Source organism: Lepidochelys kempii, chromosome 4 (assembly GCF_965140265.1).
Source record: "Lepidochelys kempii isolate rLepKem1 chromosome 4, rLepKem1.hap2, whole genome shotgun sequence".
In the NCBI taxonomy this organism is placed as follows: Eukaryota; Metazoa; Chordata; order Testudines; family Cheloniidae; genus Lepidochelys; species Lepidochelys kempii.
Window position 1 is genome coordinate 60,525,979 of NC_133259.1, and position 22,558 is coordinate 60,548,536.

Sequence of the window (22,558 nt, forward strand, 5' to 3'; positions counted from 1 at the left end):
GGATTGAACTCACAATCCTGGGTTTAGCAGGCCAATGCTCAAACCACTCAGCTATCCCTCCCCCCTACTTGCAGGGAAAGTCCTGTGTAGCCCCTGCAATTCTGGATTGGAGCATGCTGGGTTCAGAGGGCATGTTTGGAGAATTTAGCTGCCAAACTCAAATGTTTTTACTGAGCACTGTGAACCAAGATTTTTCAAAGGCTTGTAACTTGTACAAATTTGGGTGGATTTTCAAAGGGACAAGGAAAAGGCACATCCCTGACACCAGCGTGACCCTGCCCGAAATCCAGTAGGATCAGGGTGACCCCTCCAGGCAAATTCCAAGTCCCTGCTCCAAAACATTGGAGGTGCTAGAACTTCTCAACAAAACAGTTGTAAGACTTTTTTCACATGGGCAACACAATGTATTTTTTTTCTAATTTCATTCTTGGGAATGAAACTTTCCAGAAAAGTCCAGCCTGAGGCACACACTTGGTACGGGAAATTTCAGACTTAAAGTTAGATGTTAATAGCAACTGAAAACAGGGGCTTATAATGGAAAGTGCTGGGCAACCTTAACTACAGATGGTCCTGTCAGCTCTGACTATAATAAATGAATGTAAATACTAGTAACAAGACTCAGGGGATGGAATGTCAAGAGTGAAATCAGATTTTAGGGCTCAACCAGATTATTTGAATACATTTATAAGGCCTTTGATCAGCACTGACCTAGCCTGGCCCACAGATGCCAAGGCCAGAAGGGACCATTGTGATCATCTTGTATGAGCACAGCACAACACAACCAATAGAACATCCCCCCCCCCCCAAATAATTCCTGAAGCATCTCTGTAAGAAAAAAACATCCCATCCTGATTTGAAAATTGCCAGAGATGAATAGTCCACGGGGACCCTTGGGAAATTGTTCCTAGACCTTCTTCTTTCTCTCTGAGCCTATTTCCCAGCTCTCTTCCCTCCTTCCCTGTCTCTTTGTCTCTGGTTCCCTCTCCCCCTCCCTGGCAGCCCTGCTCAGCACAGCCCTGATTGGGCCGGGGGGGAGGCCCCACCTGCCGCAGAGTGTGTGGCTGGGGAGGGGACAGGGGGAGCGGCTGCCGTCCGCTGGCCAAATACACGTTTCAAACATGAGTTTGCCGGAGCTAGAAGCTCTGGGAGCGGAGCAGCGCCTTCTCCAGAGCCTCTGAGCGGGCCGGGCCGTGGCACAGGGACAAAGCAGGGGGCAGCGCAGCGCTCGCGCTATGGTGAGCGAAGGCAATTTCGGGCAGCGAGATGCGCGAGTCTCTCTCCTGTGGGGCCGGACTCAAACTCCGGTGGCGCAACAGAAGCGGGGCGGGGATCAGCAGGGCGGGTTGTGTGTGTGTGTGTGGGGGGGGGGAGGGGGTGGTTCGCCCTCTTGTGCCGCCCCGGGGATGGGGTGGGGAGAGTCCCGCCTGCAGAGCTGAGCAGCTCCCGTGCAGCAGCAGGTGAGGAAGGGAAACAGGTGGCTCCGGGGTGTCTGTGTGTTACCCCCCACCCCCGTAGGGAGCGGCGCTGGGAAGGGGATCAGCCCGCTCCCCCTTCCAGACTGATTCTCCCCCGTGTCCCTCTCCGGGTTTCACCCCCTGCCCCTCCCCCTCGCTGTTCGCACCCCGAGAAGTGACCGTGACCCGCCCCCTCCCCCGCTCCGTGTCCGCAGTACGGATTCGTCAATCACGCCCTGGAGCTGCTGGTGATCCGGAATTACGGCCCGGAGGTTTGGGAGGACATCAAGTAAGTGCCGCCCCCGGCGCGCTGCGAGAGACCCCGGCTCGCTCGCTCGCTCTGTCCGGGAGCCGCCTCTCCTCGGGGCAAGATGCGCCCCCCGCCCCCGCCCCCGCTGTTCGCCCCGCTCCGCCCCTGGCCTGCCCCTCATCGGGTCCCCCCGGGGGCCCCGCGGCAGCAGGAATCTTTCCCCTGCGGATCGTGGCTCCCTTCCCCCGTCGGGATCCCCCCGCCCGGGCACTCTCAGCGGCAGCCGCGGCTGGTTCCCACGCTCCTGAGCAGGGCGGGAGGGAGCGGAGGCAGCCGCAGCAGCCCGGGGGACACGGGTCAGGGCCGCGGGGCGAGAGGCAGCTCCCGGCTCGCTGGCGCTTCCTGGTCAGCATCGCTCAGGTTCGTGGGAAGGAAGGAGCAAGGTCGGTTCCACAGACTCCGCAGCCTCCTGAATGGGCCGATCCGAGCTCAGTTGCTCGTGGGAATGTTGCAACCGCGCCAGGAGCCTCCAGCGCTGATCCCAGGCTGAGCTCCCGGGTGAGAGTCCAGGGGCTCCAGCGCATCCCCGCTCGCAGCCCGATCCCTCCTTTCACACAGCGCGGCTGCTGAGCTAGGCTACGTGCAGTGAGGGACAAGATATTTATTAGTGCATAGGGCGAAATGTATGTTGCGCGCATGCATTACGGTTGAAGATTCATCACTCTGCAAAGAAATGTGTAAGTACTAACCCTATGGCTTGAAATATGTACGGGACATGGGAAGCTAAGTTAGCTGACAAAATAACGATTTGTAACACTCTCTTTGCTTAACGCAGGCCCATGACTATATACTGAGAAATGTATAGTAAATCCAACAGGAGTCCACATATGATATATGGCTTATGTATATTTCAGATTAATATTTGAAATAATCTCCAAACTAGAATATTAAAATAGGATGTGTGCTTACTGGAGCTTTGTACATTGTGCCTTTGTAAAAGACCTCACCAATTGATAGGAGATGTCAAGTTAGTGAAATCTGACTGGGTAGCTATCTCATTCTTTTCCTGGGTGTGTTTTCTGAATTTATATATAAAATAAAATGTACAAACATGGATTTAGTCAACATAATTATTTTATACTGTATATAATTTTACACTATTTCTTCAGTTTTATACTTTTTATTGCATATTTTCTGTGAAGAAATTGAACCCAAGGACTGTTTTATAATAATTTTTACTAAAAGTTTGCTTTTTTCTGTTAATTTCCCCAGCCTCACTATTTTTAATTTTAAAAAGTTGTTTTTGTCTATGGCTATATGCTTATGGTTTCTTTGTTGGGTTGATGGAGTTCTTTCTGCTTCAGTGGCACCAATTTAAGATTAACATGGGGCTTAGTAGTTAACTTATAAAAATCAGATGAATGTATAAACACTTGAAAAAGCTTCTCTCCAATATAAAGGAGTAGTTTTATGCATCTTAAGTACTCTGTCAAGCTGCTCCTAAAATGGCTGTATTTTCAGAGGTGGCTGTTTGGCCAAGTATGCACTGAGATGGCTTTCTTGTGTTCTGTGGCTGAATTAACAGCGGGAAAAGTCTTATCTAGAGATTTAACATTAATAAAAAATGAATATTAAGGTGCACATAGCTAGTCTCTGTCACAGTATGATGGCTTGTATTATGTGCTTGTTGATCTCTGGGTTACACTGTACTGCATTTGTGTTAGTCTAGGCAAAATTAATAAGACTTCTGACAGATACTGTAATTTTTTGAGGAAAACAGCATATTTGCTCACAAAGACTTTCCATTTTGCAATTATAGAACAATCTAAATGAAGAATTCTTCATTGGAAAATGTAAAGCAATAACAAAACAAAAGATGCTGGTGTTTGCTTATTCATTACATTCGTTAGGCAGTGAACAACGTGGGGTATTAGTAACTCTAAATGGTCTATTTCAGAGTATTTCAGAGTAGCAGCCGTGTTAGTCGTATTCGCAAAAAGAAAAGGAGTACTTGTGACACCTTAGAGACTAGCCAATTTATTTGAGCATAAGCTTTCATGAGTGCATCCGATGAAGTGAGCTGTAGCTCACGAAAGCTTATGCTCAAATAAATTGGTTAGTCTCTAAGGTGCCACAAGTACTCCTTTTCTTTTTTCTAAATGGCCTAATCCAACAACCATTGCTCAGGCAAAACTCCCATAGAAGTCATTAGGTGGTTTCCTTGAGTTAGGAATATGGGATCACCCCCTAATTGCAGAAAATAGGGGTGCAGGAACATGTAAATTAAACTAAGCGAAAGATGATACTTCTAATTTTTCCAGCAATTGTGACAGTACAAGACAAACATGGATTTCCATAATGGAAATCTTCTCTACTTGAAATCAACTGCATAACTAGGTGAATATGCTGGGTTATGCCATTCAAATGTGATATCAATACACTTAATGGGAAATTCAGTTTACTATATAGAAGTACTTGAGACAGCCCGTGGGTCATCAGGGCTGTACATATGGCTGTGGATTCTGTAGCGCTGATCAGCGTCTCTTTACCAATCATAAGAGCATAAGATGAACCACTAAATAAATGTGAGGTAGCATGTGGAGTATTGAGCAACTGGACTGGTTATATGGAAGCCATCAGTATCCACTATGTAAGGACAGCAATGAAATTACTGAAATTCCTCTGATCTACAGGCAGCCAGGGAAGATGAGGAGGAAGGAGAGAGGAAATATGTTTTTGATGTTTGTCTCATGGCATTATGTCAGTCTGCAATGATTGGCATGAAGCAAATACCATCACAGGATGTCAGGATGTTATGCACTGATTATTGTCTTTTTGACTTTGCTGATAAAGTGGCTCCCCATCTTTTCTACCATTGACTTAGCTATGTCTGCATATACGTTTAAAATAATGAAAAGTTTTCTGACGAAAAGAATAAAGGACATCACAGGGTAATATTAATGGTTGTGTCCATTGGTAAAGAGGAAATACAAGAAGGAAAAAGTCCATAGATATTTGTCTTACTGTGAGTAATGTTTGGTTTATTGTCTGTCCACACCCCTGAGAGACGTAGCGAGGCCAACCTAACTCCAGGTGTAGGCAATGCTAGATCGACGGAACACATTGGAAGGCAATTGAAACCTTGTTATGTAATGGAGAAGAATGTAAAATATCACAGAGGTACATACATATGCTATGCACTTGAAATATTGCGATTAAAAACTGTAAAAACAAACCAACCAGAAACCAATAAAATGTTTCATTGTGTTACAAAAATTATATTTGTTTGTTTTGTTAAAAACTGGCTGTGAAATGTTATAATTTTGGAAATTATTCTATAAAATATAAAGTATCTCAGAAATTTTGGAAATCTTGGGAAACAAATAGAATGCTATTCTAAATTCAGTACAAAGAAAGTAGTTAAAAATATGCATTTGTCTTCGTAAGGCAGATATATTTTGACTGGATTTTGCAGCTTTTGTAGAGATTCAGAAAGTGTATTCAGCATACACACAAACTTTTTATTTTTTTAAAACAGCTTCGGAATGGAAAATACAAGCTTTTAAAATATTTGTAAATGGTTTACTGGAAAGGCTTATTGGAAACTAAAGTAAGATATATCTAGAAATCTTTAGGTGCCATGTTGCATATTTTCTTAGCAATTCAAAACTGAGTTATGAAATGCTAACACTTTTTTGTTGCTAGTCATACATTCAGTTCTATCATCACTTTTCAAACCATTTTGTCTACATAGTTATGACAACATTACATTTATTCAACTGTTTAGCATTATATTGAAGTTTTGCACCAAATAAATTTTAAAGGACAAAAAAATCGAGCCATTTGATGTAACATTTGAAGATTCCTTCTACCAGGTATTCAATAACCTGAAGTGGTTTTAAAATGTAGAGCTCCAGTAGGTTTTAAATGGGCTATTTGTACCAATGGTACAGAATCATACTTATTAGATAAATGTGATACTTTAAAATAATATTTAGAGCTACAGCCTCGATTCAGGAAAGAACGCATCCTTTTGAATACAGAGCTTAAACACACACTTAACTTTAAAATTCTATAGGAACTTAAGCACCTTCTTAAAATCAAACAGGTACGATGGATTTAAGCACTTGCATCAGTGCTTTCCTGTACCAGGACCTAAACCCTGAAGTCATTGGTTGTTTTCCTTTAGTAAAGACTCCAGAATTTACTGAAGACAGCAGTTAGTAGTATTAATTTAAATTCTTGTTTATTGCTCTGCTAGTATGAAGCAATTGAAGAGACTGTTCTGTCATCTCTAATGAAGCCTTTTATACATGCTGCACAGCTATTGATTACTACTGATTAAGTAATGTGCTGTTATCCAAAGTTGTTGCTCCTGCTAATGTCATTCTGAGATACACAGCTAGTGTTCTTTAGACATTCTTGGCTCCTCATTTATTTCAGATAATGTGCATTGTGTACGTCTTCGTTCTTCCATATGTGGAGTTTGCAGGAGCTTTTGTTTTGTTTTGAATTTTCTGGTAATAATTTCTAGATGGTAGATTGATCTGACATCCAGCAGTGTGTGATGCAGTGAGATTTTTTCTCTTAAGGAAAACAAAGTGAAATGCTTTACTGCATGATAGTCTAAGTCAGAGCCGTACTATTCTCTAGGGGTAAATTTCAGCTCAGGGCAGAGGGCCCACACAAGGTTCTGTGCACCATTTCAGCTCCATAAGATGACTTTTAGGCTTTACAATGATTAGGGTCTTGCACAGGCCCTCTACCTGTAGATGAATTTCACAGTAAAAAAATGTGTGAATTTTGAGGGGGGAGGGGATTTTATTTAACAACTGAGCCTGCTGGCAGTTGCTCTTATCATTTTTTCTTTAATATTATGTTATGACCTTTATTTTATTTAAAGTAGCATCCATGCCACCTCTAAACATTTGTTACTTCTTTTATTTTTAGCTTTAGGGCCTGTCACAGGGTATGATACCCCACACTCTGCCTCTTACTTTGCAAGCAGTCCTCATACACTCCTGAGTAAGTTCATCACAGTGTGCTTTATTTACAAAGTCTTTGTACAGTTTTGTGTCCCCACAGCATAAGACTTTCCGCAAGCTTCTACCTACTCTCTAGGTATGGGGAGAGGGGTAAAGAGATCTTACTTCTCTGAGATCATGGGCTTCTTTGCCTGCTCTCCCTCCCAACCCCCTCTGTTTCCCTTCCAGTCTCTTATTTAACAGCCCCCAGCTGATGAGCTGAATCTCCTTATTAACTGGTTAATTACTCAATACTCATCAATTATCTCACAATTTGTCCTATGTGGAATGCTTACTAAGTGCACAGAATGATCACTCAGCTCTGGGCTACTCCCATTCTGTCACAAGGCCTTTTTGACTGATCTCATTTTACTAGAAATCTCCCTTTCTAAAATTTAGCAAGACTGTTACTCTTTGGTACCTTACCTCTCCATTGGATGTTGAACCTAATTATATTGTGATCCCTATTACTTAGTGACTCAGCTACTGTCACTTCTTGAACACTTCTGTGTGTTACTTAAGACTTAGTCAAAATTAGCATCTCCTATTGTGTGTGCTCTAGATCTAGTTGTTTCAAGAAGCAATCACTTAAAGTGTCATTAAATTGTTTCTCTGAACCTTGTCTTGTTGTGCCATTAGATCAGTTTATATGTGGGGTTTTTATCATTATTATCTTTTTGTTAGATTTTGTTGCCTCTTTGATGATACTCAGTTGCTTTTACTTGATCTGAAGGCCAGTAGTATAGTGTACTTACTAGTGTATTTACATTCTTACAGCTTGGGGTTTTGTCCATATAGGTTCAACTGTGTGGTCTTCTCCACTCACAAGTTTTATCTCTCTGGATTCTATGAAATTCTTTAAATACAGCTACTCCTCAGTCTCTTTAACTTAGTCTGTCTGTCTTATGTAGTTTATAGCGAGGTATTACAGTATCCCAATGGCTTTTGTCATTTTCCCCAGGTCTCCGTAATGCCTGTTATCTCGATGACTTGCTCCACTGCAGGGCATTCTAGCTCACCTGTTTTTGTTTTTAAACTTCTTGCCTTTGTATAGAGACATTTATAATTTTTATTCTTGAGTAGGAGCCAGGTTTTTTTATTTAACTCCTCAGTTTAGTTTGTTACATTTTCCTTTTAGGGCCCTGTTACTACTATTGTTTATTTGTAGTGCAGTAGCACCCAAAGGTCCCAATCCGCATTGACACTCCCTAGTGCTGGATGCTCTACAAATATATATACCCTGTGAAGATTCAATACCTGCCAGGAGGAGTTTACAATCTAACTGAAAACAAGATGCAAGTGCGGGTAGGGAGAGTAAGGATAGCACAATTACATTCAACCAGTTATGTAGTCAAGTGATATGAATAACTTGATAGTTGTGGTTCATTTGAAGGATTTTTTAAATTAATAAATAAGATCAGCAGTCTCTGACTGTCCTTCATTCTAGTCAATGTTACTGGGCTGATTTCTTGTAGATGTCACAATAGAGGTGAGCCTTGAGGATGGATATGAATGAAGAGAAGGTAGTGACTTTATGTATTATTTCACGGAGGCCATGTCCTGTGTAAGGGACTTCGCTCCACCCCTCAGGCATTGTGCCTTGTCTGAGTGCATGGGGTGACTATACTGTATCTTTTTAGGAGATGCAGCAACTTTCTCCCTCTCCAGCTGCAAAAAGGGATCGACACCCTGAAGAACTGTGCCATAGAAGGGTATCTGTAAGGCACAGTGGTGCCTGGTGCTCCCCCTGGGTCTGTGTCATCTATGCATCACTCTACTCATAGCTGTGTGTATTGGCACACTCTACTGAAAATTGGTCAATCCAATAGTGGAGGAACTCTGGGAGAGTGCATTAGCTGAATACACAATGACCCAGAAAGCAGGGTATGTATGCCATCATGGCAGGTGTGAGCCAGTTCCAAAGACTTGATTAAATGCTGCAGAGTCTGGCCCTTAGGGCTTCATTTGCACTGTTTATTATCATGTAGAGTAACTCATACACGTAGTCCAGGAAGTTAGCTGAGAGTAAAAACTAGTCAATGTGAGGAAAAGGTTTGGAATCAGTCCTCTAGTTATTTCCCCTCTCCAGTTGGTTCTATATGTAAAGCTGAAATTAAAACTGAATTAAATGCACGTTTATGAATGGAAGTCTCCACCAACCAGAATATGGCAGATGATCAGCACAAAAATAACTACTGGTAATTATTTACAATTTGCTTTTTCCTCTGATAGAAATCCTCCTGGCTCTTTGTTTCAGTGACATGCTGGCGTGTCACAGATTCCAGAGATTACAGTGAAACTTCTGGAATCTGTGATGTCATAACACAGATTATGTTTATCCGTTTCCATTTAAGCAAAAGCTATAAAAGAGTTTGCATTTGTTGACTGAATGCAAAACACATTGATTGCATGTAAGCCTAGCCAAAATTAAGAGAAAAGTAATTAAATCATCTCTTTCTAAGCCACAGACATTCCACTGACTAGAGCAGATTAACATAGTAGATCTTATTCCGTTAGGAGAGCACAGAACGGCATTAGAAAAATATGTCTGTGTTGCTTTAGCATTGGTCTGTACAGTACAGCAGAACATGATTTTCCACAAACCTTTTCTGAGAACACTTTACAGTGTTAAGTAATACCATTATAATTTTAGATAATAGATAAGGGAGGAATTAAAAGGTAAAGGGAAGCAATAAAAGATGTCTTTTCAGATTGGCTTTAAAGATTCTAGGTGGCAGCAACTAGAGAAGATTCCTCTTTTTCCAGTTGTGGCCAGATTTTGGTTAGGGACAAAGTACAGTGGAGCTAGATGAGATGAGGCCGTGAGAAGAACAGTAAACAGGAGCAAGCTCTATGTAGGAGGCTGGAGGAAGTCCATGGAGAGTTTTAATAGCAATGCAGGCAATTTTAATTGATTCTGAAGTGCCACGCATGTTTGATTCTGAAGTATGATGTGACTGTTTGTACATGTGAGGAAGCAGGTAGAAGTATTCTGCACATACTGGGAACTGGCTTTTGGGGAAGTGAAAGAAACAGCTGCATTAATAGTCTAGATGAGAGGAGATATAGGCATTGAAGTCGATTTTATCTTTAGTAATTGGAGAAAAATATCTACCAAATGCCAGATTAAAAGATAAAACTGCACAATCTTCCAAAAGATAAAACAAAGGGAAAAAGCTATGTGTATACTGATATAGGACGCATCTCTTTACCATTTGCTTATTATAGTATACAGGGCTGTAGACTGGTACAGTTTGCATCATGTACATGAGAAGTGTAGCTCCCCAGCACTTAAACCTGTCCAACGCCAAATCTGAAAACATTGCTCTCTCTGTTTGAAAGATGATGCTTAAAGTCAATACTTTTACCAATGTATAGGATTTACCACTGCTCAGAGCAGTCACTGTGTGGCTCTTCCAGTATAGCAGGATGAGGCTGAAAATTCTTAACTGAACAAGAACATTGAGATATATGCCTATTTTAATACTCTTGGACATGAGACTTATCTTTAAAAAATCAATGCCATTTTAAAATGGTGTATTCAGAATTTTATTGCTATTGCTGTAATTTATGTACTGTGGATGGCTGGTCTATCTGATGTTAGAAGAAGAATGTGATAGGCGAAGTTCTTATGCAAATGTTTATATAACATATCACTACTATTTTATTTTAACAGTTACTGTACAACTAGTGGAAAACATTCATAATCTTAAGTCAAATATTAACAACTGCTTTCTGAGCCTCAATGCTAAACTTAGGTTTGGCTTTTAGTTACAGAGCTGCATTACTTTGGAATTCACTCCTGTTGTCAGTTTGATGTACTACTAGCAACGGAGGATTTAATCCTCTGTTATAAACAGAGTTGAAAACTCTGTGCAAAGATTTTTAATATTAATGTGTTATAAAGATAGTATTGTAATGCTGTGGTTATACACCACTCCTTCATTTCTCTGTCGCCCTAAGACACCCTTGGGGATTAGATATTTTGTCGCGATGGAAATTTCGTGGTGCAAATATTTTAAATACATTACAAAAATTCCAGTCTGATCTGGGCTCAAAACAAAGAAATAGCAGGGTTCTGATTCTGGCTCCACCTGTATGAGTGAACAAAGCTGGAGAGGATGCTGAAGACTTCTTTCCTCCCTGTATTATGTACCTACATAGGAGACAGTCACAAATCCTAGAGCATAAATACCACAAGATTCAGAATACTGCCAGCAGCGTTAGATACTCCAAAAGAGGTGGTGTTGGGCCCTCATCCTGCTCCACTGTGGTATCCATTGGAATTCTAGGGTCAGCGCTGGAATGGAGTGTGTGCCGCCCTTCACAAAAGAGATGTAAGAGCTGCTTCTTAGCATGCTTTCCCCCTGCGCTTCTGTCCTCTGGGAACTAGCACTCATGCAGCATTCCTGCACACCAAGTAGCAGAGCTGCTATGTCTTCTCCACCCATAGGCTGTCTCTAAGAGATTTTATAGAATCCCTGCTAGCAAGTCTGTGTGTAGTCTGAATTTTGGATTTTTCATATTGTCATTTCATATGTAAGATGGCTCCTTACATAACACACACAATAAGGTTTAACCATCCTTTATGGGGTTTCTAATGTAAACTTCCTACCAGAAAAACTGATTCAATAAAACATTCCTATTTGGGACAATACTCAATTACATGCTTAACTTTAAGCATATGTGTAAGTGCTGTCCTGAATAGAAATGGATTAAGCGGTTGTCTAAATGCTTTCCTGCAGCTGGGTCGGGTTGTTCTTGGGCTGTTTTTAGGGTTGTTCTCCTCAGGTAGATAGACACTCACATTGCTTTATATCGTGGCTTGGAGCTAATTGTAGGAGTGCCAGTGTGAACCAGTAGAGGAGCTCTGAACCTACGCATAGATTCTTAGAACCGGTCTTCCTGTTACAAGATCACCAAAGAGCCATCAAATTAAAATCAGCTTTTGATCATTTGGCTGGAATCTAACTGGTAACCTATGATGAGCATGGTAAAAAAGCTAGATAAATAGGTAGAAAGTTTACATACCTCATTATGATTCCCAGAGCCATCTAGTCTCTTAATATCAGAGTCTTCAAACAGTCATTATCTTATTACCCAAGTCTCCAGTGTAATGAGACTTCTGGAAATTCATTCTGTCTCTAAATGTAATGAAATAATAAGTGCCTCGGCAACAGATGACTTACCCAATTTATATCTTAAGAAAATAATGAGTAAGCACAGAAATTGCTTTATTTTTAAAACGGTGAGTGGGAAATAGTGTCGAATGGCTATAAGTCTGATAAAGCTTAAAATTATTTTTTTATCTCTGTTCAGTACATCTATTATTTCATTAGCTGTTGGGTCAGACAAAAAAAGGAGCCTGCCAATTCTATGTCATGTCATAATACTCTTGTCAAAGTCCCTAGGTAGGCTGTCCCTTCTTAGACCTTCTTCCAGTCCCCCGTGCGCTTCACTTTTCTTTGGGATGGGATCCCGTAATCCAGCTGCTCTCCGAGGGGATCTCTGGGTTACACCCCTGTTCTTGCCAACAGTGATACCTAGTGGGCCCAGTGGATTTGGCACCTGAAAAATTTTCCTTTGGGAGACTGTGGAAAGTAATAATATGCAGAGACACAGAAGCAGTTTCTTAATAGCAAAGTGTGATTTACTTCTAAAATGTACATATTGCTCAGGGAAATTGATTTAAAACAACAAAGAGACCTATATGCATGCTGTTTTACCTACACCTGGCATTCTCCCCAAAACTCTCCTAGGTAGATGGGATTTAGCCTTGGTGCTCCTCCCTGTTCACTTATGGATCAAGTAATAGCCAGCTCACCTCAGTCTGTGTCAGCCTGCAGTGGCAGACAACTTCTCCCTCCATTTCTGCAGGCTAGTACCTTGTAAGCTTTTAGTATCCCCTTTGATCTTAGGTTTGGTCTGAGAAGAGGAGGCTTTGCCAGATTGGAGGGAGCCAGGCACCCTCCATTGTTTGCTTAAGGAGCCTTGGTATTCTCTATGATATTACTTTATTTTTGTCATTGTTTTGCCTTTCCTACTTGATTCCATTAACAACCTCTTTTTATCTCACCTTATAGCAAATAATCCATTGTACATAAACACACAGAACTATGCACAATATTAATAAAAAGTAATTCAGATACTTCTGAATCAATAGGACAACTCACAGAGTAAGATACTACACAATATGAGTAACAGTGATAGAATCTGGCTCCCCTCGTATCTGGCAGAGTTGGGGTGTGAAACGCAGAATATTACAGAATGTGCATTCTTGACTCTTGACTGCAGTACAGGAGTTTGCAAGTTTCACATGAACTCTCCGCAACGGAGGTTGGAATCTTTAAGGAAATCCCATATACAGTGTTTCCTTCTCAGGATTTCAGATGCAGGAAGAAGTGTCATCCCAGTGCTAGTGAAAAAAGGAAATGTAGAGGAGGAAAAGGAGAGATGAAGAAAGGAATGAGATTCTCTGTGGACATTTCATAAAAGTGGAATGAAATATGTTAAAAATGAAATGCAAAGCTATACAATCTCGAATCAGTAACAGTATATAGCCTTACATTTAAATTGCAAATCAATGCAGTTTAAAACAAAATAGTAGGAATTAATTTCCTTCTTAACTTACCTGCCAAGACCAGAGTTCTGGGTTTGGTGTTTTCCCTGCTGCAGCAAATGACCTCACTAATATCTCTGGAAGGTAGTCTGTGAGACTGCAGCTCCCAGCTCCATGGTGTTGGTTAGTGAAACAACCATCAATTGAAGGAAGAAGAAGAAACTCGAAGGCCTTGATGCAGTTCACTTCACCTTTAAGCTTACTTGTATCCTGAACTAGATTAGTTAACAGAAGCAAACAAAACATTTCAGAGGTAGGAGAGCTGTTTGGTGTTTCACAGCTGTTTGGAGCTGTTTAAGCTTTGGTGTTTCACAGAATTCTCAGCAGAGAAAAATGTGAAATAACAAGAGTACCCCCACATTGTCTATGCCCTTTTGATTTTATTTTTCTCTGTTCCATATGTTTTCCCCCTCTCCGTTCCCATATCTTTTTCTCCCTCTTTTTGCCATTTTGTGATCGTTCTTCTCTGCTTTTTTCTGTCCTTTCCCACCTGTTTCCCATTGTATCCTTTTCTGGCTGTTTTAATTTTCTCCTTGTTCTCCTTTATTTTCCCCCTTGTTTCCCCCCATTTTTTCTCCCCTGTGAGATAAGCAGCAGGAACTATTGTCAAGCAATAATAATTTACACCTGGGAAAAAGTTTAACTACAGCAGAGAAATGACTAGGGCTCTGATCTGTATGTGGATTACACAATGTGAATAGTCCCATTGTACTCAGTAGAACTACTCACAGTGTTGCATCAAGGCCTAGGACTGTGCAGGACTATGCAGTTCTAGTAGATTTCCTCTTGCAACTTGCTCCTAGTGCCAAGTGCTCTTGGTCTGGAGTGCTGCTTTGGCTTCAGCTACTGACTGATTGTCTTACACTTAAGGTGAGGTCCACCACAACACACTGATATCAAAATGCCAACTATGTGTGATGGGCCTGCCAAGCAGAAGCATTTCCGGAGTGGAGGCCCAGCAGGCTCTGTACCTTAACCCCATTTATTTGAGCTACAAGACCACCCAATTATTTTAATAATTTATAATAAATATTGTTCCTTCCTTTTGAAGGTTCAAAGCACCATGTAAACACTAGTGTGTCAACATCACCCCCCTGAGTTATTGGAAATATTGTCCCCATTTTACACATGTAGAAACATACAGCAAAAATTAGAGGGCCAAGGTCACACAAGAAGTTCGTGATAGTGCTAGAAATAGAACCCGGATGAACTATTTTGATTTTAGTTGCCTTCCTATTTAAGTCCATACTTTGTGTCCAGATTTAGGGGTCCAGTATTTTTGTACATCTAAATCCATGATTCTACAGTTTCTTGTCCTTTGGTCTTCCCTCATATTTCAATCCCACCAAATTCCTTTATCAGTTTTGTTCCACTTGCAGGCAAACTCTAGGGAGTGCTAATATTTGTCCAATTCAGGAAACCATCCCTGCTCAGGACAGTGCTTAATTACATACCTAAATCCTGTCTATGTGCTGTCCTGAACAAAGACCTTAAGATGCCCAGAACTGAATGTAGTAACTAGATTTTAAAAGGCTGGATGGTCTATTGTTCTGTGGGATACAGTATGCAAATTCAGTAGTTCTGTGAAATGCTGAAATTTTTACACTTACTTGAAGTGGTGTTAGGTGTAGTTTGCAATATGCTAAATATTTTTAAATGTGTTAGTTGTTATAATTAGGACAGCAGCATAGATCAATCATGTTAATCAGCATTTGATAATATTTGGGGCAAAGTTTGTAGCAATATTTGCAATGTTGAAGAGTTCTGTGGAGCTCAAAAGCTTGTCTCTTTCACCAACAGAAGATGGTTCAATAAAATATATTACCTCACCCACTTTGTCTCTTAATTAATCTTTTGGCTATACTTTGGAAAATATGACAGTGAATTCTGAAAGTTCAAAGTAATATATATGTCCTCTTTGACTGACTTTTCGGGGATCTGGTTTTCAGTGAAAGTGTTATTAAAACACTAAGCCAGTTTTAGAAATGATTAGCTATTTCTGATGTAACATCTCAGATTTTTAGACCTAGATAACCTGTGTTTCTACTGCAGGCTGTTGCACATACTTTTTAAATATAGTTGTCACATAAGAATTACTATTGTTATTTTCAGATTCTCACTTCAGTCTTTGCACAAAACTCCTACTGATGTCAAGGAGAGTTGCAAATACAGAACAAGGGCAGAACATGGCAATTAGCATGGAGATCATTTTACATGTCCTCTCCCTGTTGCTGTCATTTGCATATGCTGACTTTTCCTGTGCAGAAGTCTTTCCAGAAGCATACTATGCCATTTGACAGTAGCTCTTCCTTTCCACAGTGATGAGAAAGCAGAATATTTTGAATGGAAGGATCTCACAGAAAAGCAGCTGAGATAACTGCAGAAGTCCCACTGAAAACAATGGCCGGCATAGCAGAGATTAAATATCCTAAGAAATACCAAGATTTGCCTTCTGATTTATTTACTTTCCAATTTGTTGCAGAGGTTCAGTAAAGCCTGTTTTGCATACACCTTAATAGAAAGGCTGACAACAAAAGTGTTTGTTCATTTACTGCAGTCAATCCATTGTGCTGCTTTCTCTTAACGTTATGTGTGCAAGATAATAAGCTGGTGAGATCTCAAGGACTGGAGAAGGGCAAACATAATACCTATCTGTAAAAAGGGGAACAAAGAAGACCCGAGGAATTATATATTGATACCTGGAAAGACATCAGAACAAATTATTAAACAATCAATTTTTAGCACCTAGATGATAACAGGGGTATAAGTGATTGCCAATGTGAATTAGTCAAGAACAAATCATGCCAAACCAACCTAATTTCTTTCTTTGGCAGTGCTACTGGCCTTGTGGATGGGGGAAGCAGTAGAAGTGACAAATTTTGATTTTAGTAAGGTTTTTGACTGTCACACATGATATTCTCGTAAGCAAATTAGGGAGATATGGTCTAGATGAAATTACTATAAGGTTGATGCACAACTGGTGGAAAAACCATAGTCAAAGAGTAGTTATCAATAGTTGGCAGTCAAACTTGGGGGGGTTGGGGGAACATATCAACTGGGGTCCCATAGGGTGTCTGTTTTGAGTCTAGTACTATAAAATATTTTCATTAACTTCTTGGATAGTGAAATGGAGAGTATGCTTTTGTGCAGCTGACACCAAGGTGCAGGGGGCGTGGGGGGAGGCGGGGTTGCCAGCCCTTTGGAGGATAGGATTAGAATTCAAAGCGTCCTTGACAAATTGGAGAATTGGTCTGGAAACAAGATGAAGTTCCATAAAGACAAGTGCAAAGTACTACATGTAGAAAGGGAAAATCAAATGCACAATTACAAAATGGGGAATAACTGGCTGAAAAAGATCTGGGGGTGACAATGGATCACAAATTGAATACAAGTCAATAATGTGATGGAGATGCAAAAAAAGCTAATGTCATTCTGGGACGTATTAACAGGTGTGCCGTATAAAACACTGGAGGTAATTGTCCTCTACTTGGAACTGGTCAGAACTCAGCTGGAGTACCGTGTCCAGGTCTGGGCACCACACTTTACAAAAGATGTGGACTAACTGAAGAGAGGGACAGAGGAGAGCAATAAAAATAAAAGGTATAGAAAATCTGGTGGCTGAGGAAAGATTTAAAACAAACAACAAACAAACAAAACCAGGCATGTTTAGTCTTGAGGTAAGAAGACTGGGAGGGTTGGGGAGGAGGGATCTGATAACAGTTTTCAAATATGTTAAAGGCTGTTACAAAAAGGACTGTAATCAATTGTTCTCTATGTCCACTGAAGGTAGGACAAGAAGTAGTGTACTTAATCTGCAGCAAGGGAGATTTAGGTTAGATAATAGAAAAAAATCTTTCTAGGTATAAGGATAGCTAAGCAATGGAACAGGCTTCCAACGGAGGTTGTGGAATCCCCATCACTGGAGGTTTCTAAAAACATGATTTGACAAATACCTGCCGGAGATGGTCTAGATACCTCTCAAGATCCCTTTAAGCCCTATGTTTCTGTGATAAATTTAATCCTGCCTCATCTGCACAAAAATGTTTCACTTTCTGTTTTCCCCATAAATTTGGTGAAAGAATAAAAACCACCCTGGTCTTTTCACATATTGTAGACATACATTTAATTATTAAGCTCTGTGAGAAACATTGTCTGCTTACAATGAGGTGTTTGTAACTCTGAGGTTCTACTGTATATAGCCTCAAATACCCCTTTTCCCCCCAAACCAGAGAAATCATGGACCTATGACCTTCTCGCCCATATGACAAACCATCTTCTCTAATTAGGAAAGTTCCTACTCTTACATAGCCTCCCATGCAGCCTACCTCTTACTAGCTCTCAAGGATCTCAGAGGAGTTGGTTCAGTTGCTACTATCATGTCTAACACATTCACCTGCAAAAGTGCCAGAATGTCAAAAGTCATGGATGTGTTTTCTTTCAAATAGAAGAAAACATGCAAATCTCTGAATCTATTTCCGTGACAACTGTGGCAAAACTACTAGGATCTGATCCAACTACTGTTGGATTCTGAAAACTGTTGTTGACTTCCATGGGAGTTGGCTTGGGCATTTAACTGCCTTTCGTGTTTACTCATAGTTATTAGTGATTATTCTGTGTGAAAGACACAGTAGTGCTACAGGTGGCAAACATTGAGTCAGAAAAACCTGCGGTTAGAATTTGTTTATAAAACACTGCTTGCCTCGAAAGGGCTTAGTTTTCGAACAAATATGTGGGATCCAGAGATTTCAGGGAAACTTTTGGTACACAATTGCTTTTTAAACTTTCTGTTCATTACAATTTAAAACAGTGAACACAACAATATGTACCAGGAAATATTTAGCCATTTAGTATCTTAATACAATCAATGTTTTATACCACCACGTAGTGTCCCAGTGCCTTAGGTAAAACAATGGCAATTGTACTTGTGCAAGCTTGTGGCTTAATATGGCAAACATACATGTTTAACTTTACTGATTATGAAAAAGAGGGGGGGGGTTGTTTCAAGGGCTGTAGGATTTTGGAATCTCTTAATGGCTTGTTTTTAAATTCATCCACTGTTATAAAAAAGAAACAACAAATCTGTTAGATCATGAATATCAAACAAAAATTATAGTTATAGCCACTGTCAGATAAAGGCTATTAATGTTCAGATTTTATTATAATAAAGTATTTACTGTATCACTGCAAGTCAAGTGATTTTGTAGACATGTACACAACTAACTTTATTCCTGAGAGCAGTCATGGGACTACTCAGGTGAGTAAAGTAACTTGGGTGTGTATAAGTTTGTGGGGCCAGGCTGTAAGTATGCAATTAGAGAAGAGGGAGCCAACCAACAGAACACTTGACTGTCACAGTTTTCATCACAATAACTTCATGTTTTTGGACCTGCAATCTCTTTCTCATTTGTTGATTCCAATTTACATTGTTTGAACTGTGGAAAAAATTCTGTTCTCAGTCATATGCATATAACTCCCATTGGTTACCATGGAAGTTGTACCTGAGGACAGGATTTTGCACTATAGGATCAAGAAAAGATTCTGTCACGGGACTATTCGTAGATTTATTTCTTTGACTCCCCATTATTATTCATTACAATTATTCAGTTAAAAGCTTTATTGCATTTTGACAGATTGCAAATCCAGAGAATAAGAGGAAAATATTACATATAAGTCTATGTATTTCACTTAGAAGTATGAAAATACAATTTCCCAAAGTTCAGTGGTGTTTTGAAACCTGGATTTGGGTTGGGTCCATCTCTGAGAAGACTGACTGATAAATCATGATATGCATCTTTGTTCTCTTATATTAATAGTTAATCAACTATTCATGCAGCAGAAACATAAGTCACATGTTAGGTACAAAGCCCTTCATTTTATCTTTAAAATGTACACATCTGTGATTTTTAAAGTCTACTCATGTATTTTATGGAGCCCTCACTTCACATTGATTGCAATGGAACCACTGAGGACTAAGGTGCTACTCAGCATGAGTTGTGGTGGAAGAATCTGATTTAGGAAACTCCCTATCCCCAAACCCTCCCTCCACCTCCAATGTTTTTTCTTCCCCTTATGGTCTATCTCTTGGCTGGACAGCTGGCTAATTTTGCAGTAGCAGAATTATTGGTCCCGTTTTCTCTGACGTAACAGATTTTTAAAAAGAATAAAATATTAAAAATTAGGAGGAGCTATCACACTAGTCTGAGAGAAGGTCTTTCTTGCGGCTCAGAGTGAGATATCAAGCAGGGGAGTAACTGGGATGATGTTCAGTATTTAATTTGGATTTCATAATATGGTTTCATTATTGCAGGAAGTCATTAAGACTTTTAAAGTAATGGTAATCCCATGAATGTTAAATTTCACTATTGATGTTTTGAAATATTAGTTTGTAATCACTGAAATATTTCAGTAATTATTATGACTGCTTAGTACTGTGGCACACCAACCTCTTAAGGTATTCAGTAGCAACAGATGTACCATGCCTTGGAGGCAAGCCTTGAAAGTGCTTCAGTTGTTAGGTCCTATAGTCACCAGCCCTGGTGGATCTCAGTAAGTACTCAGACATGTGGCTAAAATGAAGGGATATTTTATTAGGCAAGAAATGCCAAGGGATATTTTACTAGGACTTGCAAGGATACAAATACCTTGCAGAGCAATAAAAGGTTTGGGAGGCTCGGCCTTAGTGCCTGGGATGCGTCTCCAGTCCAGTGCCCTACTAACAGCAGGTAGCAAACTTGCAGGTTTCCTGGATAAAATCAGTCCATGGTGTGTCTCATCGGGGGGCCCCTTTACATTGTTCACAGCTACTGTGGCAGCATTTTCTGCACAGCTTCTTATAAGGGAATGCTTCAACAACAGTGGCAGCTATGCTATACACCTCCTCTCCCCTCCCACAACATACTCCCTGGCTGAATGTAATTGTCCTGTACAAGGTCAGTGAGCCCTTCTTATGTATCCAACTCCTGGTCACAAAACACTGACCACTTCTCAGACTAATCTCCAGTGTTGAAGGCACTTTGTCTGCAATAGACTTTTTCTGGAGCCTGTATATTTAAGAGCCTGAGCTAGCCACCAGGCCCCCTCCCTGCTCAGTCATCTGGCTGCAGGTCCCATACCTAGTCTCTGCTGTTTCCCTGCAGGTTCTGCAGAACCCTGAATCTGGTAGCAGAGTCTGCCCATCACAGTCTGCTCTGCATTTGGTTGTCCAGCTTCTGCTGCAGCCTGTTCCCTGCTTGCCATGTGGTTCCTCAGCAACTTCTTCCCTGTAGTCAGCATCTTTATTTTGCTATTGGCTCATCATGCAGCAAGTTCTTGGGTCAGAGTCTTTTATAGAGTTTCTGTCCCTCCCCATATTGGTCAAGACAGGGGGCCTGCATCTATGTGTCCATCCTGGAGGGTCACAGGGCAGCCAGGAGGCAGATAGCATTTTTCTGCTTAGCGGATTCATCACTTTTCTTTACATTTAATAATACAGTCCCAGTCCTTGTGGAGTATGGTGCCAGTGTGGACGCTGGCCAGAATCTAAACCTCTGTGTACTACACATGATATAGAATAGATGTTATGCTTTTTAAAGGCTGTATTCTGCCCTTCATCTTGGAATCATGATTATGTTATATGTACCCATAAAATGCCTGTATGCCAAACTCTTCTTGATGCTAATGAGAGTTCTGTGCAAGGAATGAGGACACTCAAGGATAGATTCTCAACTCTCTCCAAGTTCTGCACAAGCAAACTTGATTGTGGCATTTCCTAGCTTTTGAGTGCTAAATTGTGCAATCTTTTAATATTGTTTTCTTTTGTATGTTATAGACATATAAAAATAGGGTTATGTAGTGTTGCCAGTGTTAAATTGGATATCCATTCTATAGTGTGAGTATGAAGAAGTTTCTGGGCCAGATTCTTAGCTGGTGTAAACCGGTGTAGCTCCTTTGGGATCAGTGAGCTACCCTGGTTAATACCAGATGAGGATCTGATGTTTATGAAGTGTATTTTATCGGCCTATTTTTAAATTTTTATATTGTTTTTCATGATTTCTAGGTACTAATGCAATTGCCTCAAGGCAGGTTGGCTGATGTGTTTGCTCTGCTAAAATTAGGTCCAGATTATTGGCAGGAGGCAAGGTGTGGTGTCATCGAACACCTCAATGGGAGAGTTAATCTCATACTGAAAAGACACAAAAAGGTTTAACAAATATCTCATTGAGGAGATGGGCACGTTTGGGATCACATGGGTCACACTCTTCTCCAAGATCTGCAGTACCTAACACAGCAACTGGCACTTGTCCACCTGAAACCACTCTTACTGACACTGAGAATACTGTATGCAGATGTGAATATATCCTCCAATTGTTGAGCTGCTGTGTGCTTGAAAGCAGTCACCAACCCAAAACAAATGAATGTTTCCCTGATATGTGAAGTCTGCATCTGCTTCATAAGGTAACTTACCAACAAAGCAGATGAAGCAGATGAAGAAATACAATTAATTTTTTTATACATATGAGATTTAATGAGATTAAATGAGACTAAACAAATACTTTAAAGTTCTTAAAAGATGAACATGTTTTTTGTTGTGGGTTTGGGGGATCTTCTCTGTGTGTATTTTAACAGAAACTTGATTAAGATGCTTGGGACTAGACAAAGTACTCTCACTTAATTTCAAATCACTGAGGATAAGAGATGCCATAAATCCCCATATTTCACTATATGTCTGTACTCCACATAATTATAAAATCAATCTTTTGGTTTACAGACTAGTTTGCTTATGATTTTTGTCCTATTTGCATGAAATAAGATTATTAAATAGTGCTTGTTAAATGCTAGTTAACAAGTAGTCATGCATCTGCTCTTCATGGAAATTTTAATATTAACCTGTTTTTGAAAGGTATGGTTGATCCATTGCACTGTACTTAACATTTATTTTTCATGGACATTTATTACTAGAGTAAAGAATTCACAGGTAAATAATACAAGTGAGCATAGAGGAAGGCACGTCACCTGGTATACAGGCAAGTATAGATGGAAGTATACTGAAAAGTATTAAAAACAAAAGATTTTGAGCAGTGCAGTAAATATCCTGTATAATTTCATCAGTGTTTTCCTCTGCATAGCATGGTATAATTTTGGACAGAGTCAAATGATCAACACATTTACTGTTTGTTGTTTGATCCTGGGAGCTGTGAGTTTTTTTATTTTAAACTTGCTTCCAAAGGTAAAT

The 22,558-nt window shown here is 40.3% G+C and overlaps 1 protein-coding gene across 5 annotated transcripts in view; it reads left to right on the top strand.

Annotated features, from left to right (window-relative positions):
* Window positions 1-1,108: 1,108 nt before the first annotated feature.
* Window positions 1,109-22,558, top strand: part of GUCY1A1 (guanylate cyclase 1 soluble subunit alpha 1) — a 44,926-nt gene continuing 23,476 nt past the window's right edge. For 2 of the 5 annotated variants that reach the window (XM_073341433.1, XM_073341437.1), the window contains exon 1: window positions 1,942-2,441. The gene's annotated coding sequence lies outside the window, so the exon portion shown is untranslated. Of the gene's footprint in view, window positions 1,236-1,411; window positions 1,458-1,669; window positions 1,744-1,941; window positions 2,442-22,558 lie in introns of those variants that run through there. The other 3 variants (XM_073341434.1, XM_073341435.1, XM_073341436.1) reach the window with 3 other exon arrangements.